General features: G+C 34.2%; 1 pseudogene; it reads left to right on the top strand.

The window, feature by feature from the left end:
* The first annotated feature begins 10,420 nt into the window (after window positions 1–10,420).
* LOC127705536 (M-phase inducer phosphatase-like) lies at window positions 10,421–11,300 on the top strand (annotated as a pseudogene).
* Window positions 11,301–13,432: the final 2,132 nt, after the last annotated feature.

Raw genomic sequence — 13,432 nt, 5'->3', positions numbered from 1 at the left:
AAAGGGAAAATTATGCATAATGCCCATACACACCAAACTTGTTCTCATTACGTTCTGTAAACTGTGTGCACACGAAGTGGGCGTAGTAGCAACTTTTTACGGTCTGTTTACGAACTTCTTGGACGGGTTTGATCGGCAATGCTGCTCCAAAACTTTTAAGCCTGCTGAAAACTTTTGGGCGACCATCCGGCATGATCCCGTCTTGCAATTAGACGGAGTGGCAAATCAAGAATATCAAAACAAAATAGCAAGTTCTGAACAAGTTAGCAACACGTTTCTACTCAGTTCAAAACATTTGCAGTGGGCCTACGCTTTCCTCGTTTTGTGTACGTTTATTGCGTTCTTGTGCAGTTCTTAGAACGTACTATACAATCAGACAAGCTTCGGTGTATGAGGCTGACTTCTCACTGGTTCATCACATGGGTTTTTTTATATGCCCAGAAACATGGATAACCTTGCTGCTCTGGGGGACTAGGAGTATCTCCCGTGAGCGTGATCACAGTTCTAGTTTTTTTCAGGGGAAATAAAATATATTTTATATTAACATGTTTATTTTCATACTATACTTCAATTTATAACAATAGACGAATTTTAACATATCATCCATCATATGTATCAAACGGAATATCAGACAATCATATAAAGCATGTCACCATTTGCAGTATCATGATTTAAAAAACACACACCAGCACAGCTGAAAAATATATAAAAAGCAGCGAACGAGAATGAGGACTGACAGAAACTTGCTGTTTTTTTAACCGTCAGGCCAGGACGTGATGACTATTACGTTCTTAACGCACTAGATGCATGGGCGAGATGAGGACGTGGTCAGAACAAGTTAAACTATAGATGTGAACGAGGTTATCGGGTCAGGAACTAGTTGGAACGGATTTTGACGTATAAGGAACGAAGTATAACTATTTGCAAACCGGTTTAAACGGACTACCGACCGGCTTGGAAACGGTATCTCCATGAGGTAAACGTGTAATTTTGCCCGTTTTGACTTTGATATAAACATACTGTAGACGGGATAAAGACGAGATGAGCGTATCGAGAACTGTTAAAGAACTGACTAGGGTTGCAATATAGACATTATCCGGACAAATCTTTACGTTCTAGGAAGACTACAACCCGTTTTACGTTTTTAGGGACTGGTTCTGACGTTTTGAGAACTGTATAGAAATAATGAGATGTGGTATGATTGCCAATGAGACAACTGTTAACCTCTCTCTCTCTCTTTCTCTCTTTGTGTCTCTGTGTAAAAACATTACAAAAATACCATGTACAAGAATTCGTTCGGTCTTTAATGCGCATGCGCTAGTAATTGTCCACAGACGGCGATTAATTTTACTATAGATTTGAATGGGCAAATAGTTTTTATACCCGTATTACTTTATATTAACTTTTGAATATCTTCTGCGCGCCGTTAAATAAAGTTTATTAAAGGTTTAAACTGTGTAATGATGTAAATTTTATGAAAATAAGATATTTTAAACATCCGTCACTTTTGATTTAAAATTTGCTACCATATAAATAGCGAAGTAGCCCGTTTAATGTATACAGAGAAGGCATTGTTTTGCGAACCCCTGACATCTATTTGTTTCAATAACAAATAGTATTCGTTATTTTCTTATTTTGTCGTCGATATTTTTATAATCTCCAAAGACAGGGAAATAAAATGATATTTTTGCCTAAAAATTAACTTTTGTAATTCTCCCGTCTTTTTATGGTTGAAAATTGAAAATTGAAAATTCTTTAATTTGTCATGGAATAGAGAATTTTACACGCTTGGTTACGAAGTCATCGGCAAACACTTATACTTTTATGAATCGGTATGATTATATCCTTTAAGACTTTGATAAACAATATAATTGCGAATGTATACATGTTTACTCTACATTAAAGTAGCAATACTTGCAATACACAAGGTATATGTTTTTGTTTTTTTTTTTGTGTTTTCCACTTTTCAATCATGAGAGAGGATGAAGTATACAATGGAATCATTATGTTGAAAAGTGAACTTCCAACAATTAACAATCTTAATATATTTTTCATTATTATGACAAAAATAAATTTGCTAAAAGCTTCAAAGAAAATCTTTGACAAAATACACACGTATTATTATTAGCTTAGACTGGTGTTATTGTAGCGGATGCATGTGGAAATTAAAATCCTTCGGATTTATGACATAAAAGAAGAATCTTCATCGTTATTCCATATATCGTGACCATATAAAACATCAATTGGATTAGGTTCTTTGGTTGCACCAGCTATATTTTTAACACAACAAATGACATGATTTTTTTTAATTATTAAAATTTCAATACTAGTAATTATTATTCCATAATTTTTCCATAACCATAAGCTTACTAACAATAATATCTTCCCTGAAAAACACATAAACTTCCCAATACTATGATAAAGTTTAAAATATGTTTTTAACAAAAATATTTACGAATTTACTTTTTCAACTACATGTACTGCATAAACCTACACACCCCGGGATAACAACATTGATTTGTGTAATTCAAGTAGCTAATTAAGACTGTTCTCCACAGGGAGTGATGCGTGTAATCTGACCGTGTATATATATTATTAATTTCTCACACTTTTCTTATCATTTCAAGTTGAAATCTTTCAGAGTTTTATCTTTGACGAGTTTTTGATTTGGCTAAGTTAGCTACATGTATTTGGAAAATACCCCGTGTTTACTTAATACTTTGTTATAGTTCACGGAGATCCTATATATTCCTTTAGAAATAAACATAATTATAAAATGATTAATTAAAACGAATATGAAAATAAATAAAAAATACTCGAAACTGTAACATATTTTGAAAAGTTTTAATTAAAATAAATCGCATAATGGATTGTTACTTGATTACACAACGACCGAAATCATAAAGTCTCGTAACATGCATGGAGGTTTACATCTACTGTGTCAAATAAAAGATACACACACGTATTCCTCATTATTAATTTAAAGTCTAAGTAGACTTATAAGTCCATCTTTTTTTAAGAGGCCATAGTAAAAACAAATGTCTTGCTTTAGGAACGGACAAATCATATTTTAAAAAAACTCTTAATTCGACAAAAATGTTGAAACTGTGAAACTGACATGATGTTTGATTTTTTTTTATTGACCAAATGTTTTTTTATTATTATGTTAGGTTGACGTTTTATTTTTAACTGAGACCATATGCAATCCCATTAGAAATAATTATGGTTCCTTTTTCACCGACATGTCCCTTTTTTTAACCAAGCTAATGTTTAAAGCTATTGCTTTAAAGTACATTGGAAAATTCCATTATTGTATGACAAATATTCTACAAATCATGATTTTGCATGGACAAGACTTTTGTGCCAGTGTGTGGCTAGTTAATTTATCATATCCAGTATAAAAATTATCCCAAGCAATGGAGTATAACATATATGGACTTCTTCCATCTGGCAGTAAATGGGTATTCTTTATAGCTTGCTGTTCGGTGTAAGCCAAGGCTCCATGTTGAAGGGCGTACTTTGACCTATAATTTTTTATTTTACAAATTTTGACTTGGTTATAGAGTTGTCTCATTGGCACTCATACCACATCTTCTTATTTATATTCGCTTCATTGTGCTGAATGTATAAACACGCAGCCACGTCCGATGCCACATCTCCTTTACGTTAGCATATATATATATATATATATACCCTTGCAACAACTCTTCCATGGGTTTGATGGCAAAAAATTCATTTTCGAGTTGCATTCGAAATTTCTGTTCTTCATCGTATTCTTCCTAGTCGTTCCTCTTATCATGCTTATTGAATTATTGCTGATTTGTTCTCGTTCCGAATATGCATGAACTATTTGTCACTCGACGCCAAGCAAAACCGTCAATCATATCCGCGCATGATATAAAATTAATCTTTTGCACCTTAAGATGCCGAAAACTTTGCAGTAGAATTTAAAAAAAATCTCATTTGTATTTCAAGGCGCATTCACACTAAAATTGTTCATTCTTTTTTATGTCTCAACCCTTCATGGGAAGCTTGTATTAATTCAATGGACAACCGACTGAATAAATCAATAGCATCACTAAACGCTTAACATGATCTTTCAAAGAATGTGCGATGGGTGCGCTGAAGGTTAGAAAAAGAGTTGAATTGAAACGGTATTGAATAAAGACTACGAGCTAGTAGTTGTCATAGAATGTGGACATACTGAGTGTTTTAAGTCAAGAAAATAATTATAGGACACGGTGGTACTATCATGATGCACAAACGGGAAAAGTTACCCGAGATGTTGAGATATTGAAATATAAGCGAAAAAAGGTTAAGTTCCGCTTAACTTCTATAAAGGAATTTAGCCTAACTAAAAAAAATGAGTGTTTAAACAATCTCTGCAATTGTTAAGTCATGATACAGTCTTTCGGATCAACTTGTACTTATTATATCTGCTAAAATGTAAAATGAAATTAGAAAAAAAACTTTTCCAAATGAAAAACTTTGGGATTCATGTCTAACATTGACAATATCACTTCTTTAATGATTTTGATGCGTCCAAAGCGCTTTTCTGTATTTACCTTTATTTTGATATCCAAAGTTATATAACACACCATACAATTAATTGGTTAAATGTGCACGTCTTCTTAAAACTAAGAAATATAAGTATGAGTATGATGGCCATAAAATCAGTAGGACATCATCGTTTTCGAAGCAATAACATAAAGGTGTTAATTCTGTTTATTTATGTTTATCTTACTACCTTAGTTTACATATAAAAGATCATAAACTTGAAATAGATATTTAACCAAATTTGATTGCATAATACTTTTTATTTATTATTAGTGGCTAAAGTTATGTATACCACATGTATTGAAGAAGTGAAATCAATTTTGTTTTAAATCGTTCTCTATTTCAAACTTAGATGCATTTCGCCATCTTGAAGTTCAAAGATGAAAAAAGAAGCAAACATTTCACTAAGTTCGATCGTTAATAGTTAAATTGAGTTAATATGAGCTTATAATTTTTCTCTGTACCGATGTAATGCATTGTCTGTATGAGAATCAAAATATATATAGTCATTCAACCAGACATGGCAAAATTCAGTATTTTAGGTGGGCAGATTTCTTTTTTTTCTTTTGTCTTATAAAATCAAATACTTCTATTTTTCTTAACAGAATTTGCATGTTTAGAAAAATGTTCAAAGATTAAGAAAGAAATTTTTTCAATAGATACGCATATATAAAAATGTATAATAAAAACTAATTAAAATTATTATATTAAAACCCTAATAATTCTAATTTGATTCTAAACTCGGTTTCCTATTAAGTTACAAATTATTATACTATTGGATTAAAGCGTGGATATCGATCATCAAACATTCAAAACCTGTTGTGATCCGATATTTAATTATTTATGTACAAGTTGGCGTGCATAAATCAACATGTTCCTCGGAAATACTGATAAACTCGTTTCCCTTTATAAGAACATTGAGTTACCTCCCTTTTTTGAGTACGAGTTGTCTTTCTTGACCGAACTAATAGTTCAGTATGAAACATTCATTTGGGGGAGGGGGAGAACCCCTTCATCTAAACTTAACTGCACTGCACTGTAAGGTTTTTGTTGGGTTTCGTGTTGCTTAGACTTTGATTTTCTATGTTGTATTTTGTATACAGTTTTTGTCTTTTTATCTTTTTCATTTTTTGCCATGCATGGCGTTGTCAGTATATTTTCGACTTATGAGTTCTAATATCCCTTTGGTATCTTTCGCCTCTCTTTTGCAGAAACTATGAGCGAGATCTTAAACAAGAGGCTCTCAAGAGCCTGAATCGCTCACCTATAATTTTTACAATCTTTTATCAATTATTATTTTTGCTTTTCAATATATATTAATGAGTGGCTTAAAAATGCAATTTAAATGTTCTTTGTATCTGTCATATTTTCTTCAAAAGCAAAAAAAAATGCATTTTACCCCTATGTTCCATTTTAGCCATAGAGGCTATGTTTGTTGAGGTACAAGGAAATAAAATACAAAATTTATACTATATACTCTGAAAATCATTCAGCCAAAGTTTGGCTGAAATTGATTCAGCAATTTTAAAGGAGAAGATTTTTTAAAGTAAGCAAAAAAGATGAACAAATTGTGAAAAAGTGTCTTTAAAGGACAATAACTCCTTAAGGGGTCAATTGACAATTTAGGTCATACTTATTTGTAGATCTTACTTTGCTGAACATTTTTGCTGTTTACAGTTTATCTTTATCTATACATTGTAATAATATTCAAGATAATAACCGAAAACTGCAAAATTTCTTTAAAATCATCAATTCAGGGGCAATAATCTAAAAATCAGATACCCGATTTCGCTGATAATTTCAGGGCAGGTAGACCTTGACCTAATGAATACTTTAACTTCTTGTCTGATTTGCTCTAAATGCTTTAGTTTTTGAGATATAAGTCAAAAACTGCATTTTACCCTATGTTCTATTTTTAGCCATGGCGGCCATGTTTTCTGAGGAAACAGAATATTAAAACACAAACTTTATTTTAGATAACCTAAGAATCATTCAGTTTAAGTTCGGTTTAATTTGGTTCAGTAGTTTCAGAGGAGAAGATTTTTTAAAGTTAGAAAACATGATAAACAAATTGTGTAAAATTGTCCTTAAAGGGCAATAACTCCTTAAGGGGCCGATTGACAATTTTGATCATTAAACTTATTTGTAGATCTTACTTTGCTGAACATTTTTGCTGTTTACAGTTTATCTTTATCTATAATAATATTCAAGATAATAACCAAAAACTGAAAAATTTCCTTAAATTTACCAATTTAGTGGCAGCAACCCAACAATAGGTTGTTAGATTCATCTAAAAATTTCAGGGTTGATAGAACTTGACCTAATGAACATTTTTACCCATGTCAGATTTGCTCTAAATGCTTTAGTTTTTGAGATATAAGCTAAAAACTGCATTTTACCCCTATGTTCTATTTTTAGCCATGGCGGCCATGTTTTTTGACGAAACAAAAAATAAAACACAAACTTTATTCTAGATACCCTAAGGATCATTCAGCTTAAGTTTGGTTGGAATTGGTTCAGTATATGTAAATAGTTTACACCGGACGGACGACGACGACGGACGCCAAGTGATGGCAAAAGCTCACATTTCCTTTAGAAAGGTGAGCTAAAAATAGTTTCCAAAAGGTGATGAAGGGTTCTAAAAGCAAGGCTATTTCTTTTGAGAACTCAGCAGTTCCTTTCTGCAATAAGCTATAGGTTTAGTGATCAGAATGCGCGTTGTGGGGATGCACCCGCGCCAGAATAGACCCATCATCGCAAATTGTGACAAATTTTGGTGAAACATATAAGGATTTTGTTTTTGAACAATATCAAATGAAAATGCTTTGTATATGGACATACATGTACTATAAAAATAATAAGAGGAGGTGGTATGATTGTCTATAAGTCTAGTAGACTACCAATTAATTTCGAATAAACTTAAATAAATGTTATACTAGTATATTGAAGAAAAAACGTAACTGTTACATGATACCTTAAAATATTGTCCTTGAGGAGATGTTATAATTTTTTCCCTATTGTGGTGCATAATAGACAATTCCAAAGAGTAAAAAAAGGGGCCTGATTTATAATCGAAACAATCAACAAAACCAAAAAATTACAGCAAACAGCAACCATCTACAACAACTGAATTACATGTTCCCGATTTGACACAAAAAGAATGTGTTGGTTTAAACATGTATATGAACGCACAACCCCTTAACTTGGGGCAGTGGTGTATCAGCACAACATTAACCTGGGGCAGCGATGTATCAGCACAACATTGACCTGGGACAGTGGTGTATCAGCACAACATTGACCTTGGACAGTGGTGTATCAGCACAGCATTGACCTGGGACAGAGGTGTATCAGCACAACATTGACCTAGGACAGTGGTGTATCAGCACAATATTAACCTGGGGCCGTGGTGTATCAGCACAACATTGACCTGGGACAGTGGTGTATCAGCAATACCCCCTTAACCTGTGGCAGTGATGTATCAGAACAACCACCTTAATCTGGGGCAGTGGTGTAGCGAGTCGAACATTTTTTTGAGGTAAAATTATCGAAATATTCTTCTAGAGTGGGTCAATGTACATGTAGATATCTCGCCAAGCGAAAATATTTTGTGGTAAAATTAGCGCAATATCCCCATTTTTATAACAATGTATAAATTAAGCATAAAAACTTAAAAAAGAAAACACTTTATACTCTGAAATATGTTGCTATTGACGAGTTTTTATTGAAGAAATGGTATCTCTTTCTCGATAATGCGTGAGCTTTCGGGAAGGGGGGCTTTGTCCACCTTAAACTCCATACCAGGAGGTTATATACCCTTACACCCCAGTTTTATTGTTATACTCCATAGTTTCTATTTCTGAAACAAGTGAAAATTGAATAGATCTATTGTTACGAATAACAATGGATTTTTACCACAGGATGTGACGAGCGGGGTTTCTGGAAACCCCTGCTTCTACATCCCGAAAACACAATCCATTGTTGTTCATAACAATAAAAATTGATTATATTTTAAAAGCATGAACATAAGAAATTACTAATAGTGTTCACTACGAGTTGTTTCAAGATATTAAAAAAAAACCACATTTTAGGAAATTCCAATAGCGAAAAAAATATTAAGCATCTTTTTGGAATAAAAACAATCCTTTAAATACTCCTATGCTTGAAGGTAAAAAAATTATCCCAGCCATATGTCTCTATTCTAAAGCATTGATCTTTAAAAAAAAACGGGGATTCTAACTCCCGGAAAACACCATACCGCCCCCCCCCCCCCCCCCTTCCCTGGATTGCCCCCAAAAAGGTAGTTCCTGAATATTCAATCTGTATTTTTGTATGTTGAGCGTGTCCGGTCGTCGGGTTTCTAATCCAGACACACCTATCCATCAGTATGTCCGAGTATGAATGTTTGTTTATTCTTGGGAAGAGAGGGGGGGGGGCTTTTTTTTTTTATATAAAACCGTAACATATAAAATACATTTATGATTACCTTCATTAAACTGATGCAGGTAAGTACTTTTGGTTACACTATTGCCTTTATCTTTAGTCTCTTCTACCAAATCCAACGCTTGACTCAAAATTTCGTCCGTCTTATACCCGTCCATATTGACAACTGCAGACAAGGAGCATGATGTATTTTTTTTGTAATAAGAATCCACGAAACGGTCAACTTTGACCTGCTGATTCATATTAGCACATGGATTTAACGGGCATATGCAAAACAGCAACTTTGACATTTGTAAAATCTACTCACTTGTCAAAGTTTGAACGAAGATAGCCAAAGTAAGGTTACTAGTGGGGTTTCATGTAAAAAAAACATTTTTATAAATCAAGGTTTGATATTGTCAATAAATATGATATCCGTTCTTTTTCATTTAATAATTAATGTAAACAAATATAGGGTTTAGTATCGGGTGTAAGTTAGTTATACACCTCGGGATACGGTGTGTCTGAATAAGAAACCCCTCCGTCCTTCGGCCGTCGGGGTTTCTTACCCAGACACACCTATCCCTCGGTGTATAACTATTACTGAACCTGCTTTGTACCCTCAGACCCGGAGGTTATCTGCCCTGAACCTGCTTTTGACCCTCAGACCCGGAGGTTATCTGCCCTGAACCTACTTTGGACCCTCAGACCCGGAGGTTATCTGCCCTGAACCTGCTTTGGACCCTCAGACCCGGATGTTATCTGCCCTGAACCTGCTTTGGACCCTCAGACCCCTGGCCGAGGTTCGGACGTACACTTGAAAATGGCCTAGCAATGCCACTGTGATTCAATTCTTGTGGAAATGAATTTTTGCGAACATGTGTGTTAAGTTTAATTCATTTGTATCAAATCTGTTTGATTTCCATTTTTATGTTTTTCGTTATTCCGTGTGCTATAGCTATAAGTACTATTTTACTATTGTTTATTATTTACTTATTGTCGCAATTTCACCATGTATTTATTTATTATTTTTTTTATCTTATTCTAGTTTTTATTTTTCTTCATTTTCGCCTCGAGAAGTAAATTTTATGTGAACATTTTTCATACTCCTGTGCACCTTTTACTTTGTGTCATGATTGCAATCAATTTTGAAGCCGTGGATGAATACGTGATGCTTTGAAAATATTTCAGATCTTACAAATTGAATCACTATGAATTGATTGACAATTAATTAAATAATTAATAAAAACTTTACATCATTGACCCAGAGTTGAACTCTACTTACACAGTTTGAGTAATGAGTTGAGTATGCATTCACATTTAGAGACCGATATTACTTATTGTCATTTCAAAAATTTAAAATATAAATTCATGATATTTAAATTTCAGCATTAAACATTCAATTAGTTATACTAGACAGTCAGATTCTAGAGAAACAACAACTATGCTTTCAAAAAGATTATTCGACACAGATGGTGAATTTGATGCAATCCCAGCATCTGTATCTACTCTGAGTTTTGATTTTACTCCAGTAAAGGCTGATAACCTTATGTCTGTGATGACTCCAAACAGCAAACGGAATCTGTTTCCTGATTATGACGATGACTCCGGTCTCGGTATGGATGATCATGTTACATGCACACCAGGTTTTCAGAAATCGGCCAAGCGGCAGCGCGAAGATGACGACAACTCCAGATGTTCAAAACTTCCAAACGTTTGTACCGATATAAAGGTTGTGGTGACCAAACTTTCAGAAAACGACGACTTCATTGCCGATGGTAGTAGATTACATTCTTTACCAACTGTCATTGGAAAGCATTCTGATTTGAAAAGCATCACTCCGCAGACACTTGCTGATGTTGTTAATGGAGACTACGATGACGTCATTAATTAGTGACTACAAGATCATCGACTGCCGATACCCGTATGAATTTGAAGGCGGACATATAAGTGGAGCGGATAATATGTATTTACACGAGACAATTTTAAGTTTGCTTCGTCAACCGACTTTAAATAAAAAGAAAGTAATTTTTCACTGTGAGTTTTCGTCCGAAAGAGGTCCTAAAATGTTACGCTTTCTCAGAAGCAAGGACAGGGAACTCAATAAAGAAAACTACCCATCGCTGAACTTTCCAGAAATTTATTTACTAGATGGTGGTTACAAGGCATTCTTCAATGAACAACCATATCTATGTGATCCAGTGAGCTATCGACCAATGCTTCATTCCGACCACTCAGAAGATTTGCGACATTTCCGAGTCAAATCAAAGTCATGGACAGCTGGAGAAAAACGAAGATATGCAAGAAAAGCGATGAGATTTTAACATTGCGATGTAAATAGTTATTATTTTAGTGCTATGAATAATCTGTGATAAAAGAACTATCAGTGCTTTGTTTTATATAAACTGTTTATTGTTCTTGTTATTTATATGTACACGTATTATTGAGATATAAAAGGTTAAACATAATTTATGTTTTGTTTTGTTTGTTCTCGTAAAGACTACAGGCGGTTGTCATGATGTATAATTTCCACGTTGCTGTTACTGTGAAAAAATATCTGAAACTATTACAATATGTTCAGTTTACAATTGAAAATTAATTGAAAAGAGAGGCGAAAGATACTAAAGGGATATTTAAACTCATTAGTCGAAAACAAACTGACAAAGCAATGGCATGGCAAAACACGAAAAACGACGACAAGACAAACGACAGTACACACACACACACCATAGAAAACTAAAGACTGAGAATTACGAACCCCACACAAAACCGGGTGTGATCTCAGGTGCTCCGGAAGGGTAAGCAGATCCTGCTCCACATGGAGCACCTGTCGTGTTGCTCATGTAAGTACAAACCCGGTGATAAGTCTAATTCGGTAGGTCACATTCGAGGAAAATAGGACGGGATTGTGTTTACGACAATATTTGGAACATATCAGTCGTCATCTGAGGAACAGATATTGCATAACGGTCAAACAACTCGAGATGGCGTCCGTCAAATTTTCGAAGGGATGATTTCAAATCCACCACTTGGAACATTTATTGAAAGTTCAAAATCATTTCTTTTGTCATAAAGTATTGTTCTCAACTGACCCTCATTATCAGTTTCTAGATGTCAGTCAAGATATATAAGTAGACTTTACTGTATCTGTTGTATCCTTTATTTCAAGTTCGATTGGATAGATGCGTTCAACATAACCAACAAATTTTAAATTATTCAGTGAGAGGACATCATCTGTGTAGTGAAACATGAAGTTAAAGTAAAGTTTTGTTCTCAACCGACCATGAACCATTGATACCAAACCAAACCAAATTTAACAAAATAGGAGAGTCACACAAAAAAATAGTGATCGAAATAATTTGTTCTATATCTATATAGTCAAATGCGGTGAAATTGACGTCACCTAAACTCGAAATTGATCTGTGTTTTGTGGTAATAAGCTTTGTGTTTAAGTTTCATAACATTTAGTTAAGGCAAAATAAAGTAAGGGTGCGGAAATGCTAAATTCAACAATTTTTCCATTTATAAATGGACAAAACTAGAGAACAGTGAAAGTGACGCCACCCAAAATTTAAGTGATCTGTGTTTGGTGGTAGCAAGCATTATGTATACGTTTCGTAACATTTGGTAAAGGCAAACTAGAGTTAGAGAACGGAAAGTTCAAAACAATTTCAGGACTTACGGACGTACAGGGGTATACCTAAATGCCCATCTCCAATGGGCGGGGACATACGAAAAAAAATACTAGTATGACTGACAGCAACCAACGACAGCCACTGAATTAAATGCTCCTGATTTGGGACAGATTCACATTTGACCAGGGGTGAACTTCAGTGTCAACACCCATAAAGCCACCCATCTATCTACAGTATCAGAGGGTGAACCACTGTAGTGCTCTTGAAGAGTAGGAGTTTCTATTCACTGTCCCCATGAAACTAGAAAAAGAGCTATTAGTGATAAGGATTAATACCATATGATACACTATCAGTTGAAGTATTTTCTCTAATACATAACTACGGTACATATTACAGTAATGAAGGTTATTTTGAAGGAGTTTATTGATGTATAAACTGGATCGATTCATTCACAAACAGTAAAGTGGAAGGACAGCATGAAAAGTTTGTGAGTGAAATAACTCAATAAAAATCAACTTTATTACTTGTATTTCAAATAAAATGCCCTGAAAATTATGGACAGATAAAATATTTCATAAACACTGACAGAACTACTTCTCCGTGTAGAAATTCATTATTGTAGCACCATGTAACAGGTGCATCTGCTTTGTATCGATCTGATGAGTTGAACCCTTTTCAACTGATTTTTATAGTTCATATGTTGTGCTGTTACACCACTGTCCCAGGTTAGGGGAGGGTTGGGTACCCACATTCTGTATGTGCCTGTCCCTAGTCAGGAGCCTGTAATTCAGTGGTTGTCGTTTGTTGCTGTATATCATATT

Source organism: Mytilus californianus, unplaced genomic scaffold (assembly GCF_021869535.1).
Source record: "Mytilus californianus isolate M0D057914Y unplaced genomic scaffold, xbMytCali1.0.p SCAF_6, whole genome shotgun sequence".
NCBI classification, from domain to species: Eukaryota; Metazoa; Mollusca; class Bivalvia; order Mytilida; family Mytilidae; genus Mytilus; species Mytilus californianus.
The sequence above is the reverse complement of the archived record's forward strand: the minus strand, read 5'-3'. Positions and strand labels throughout refer to the sequence as shown.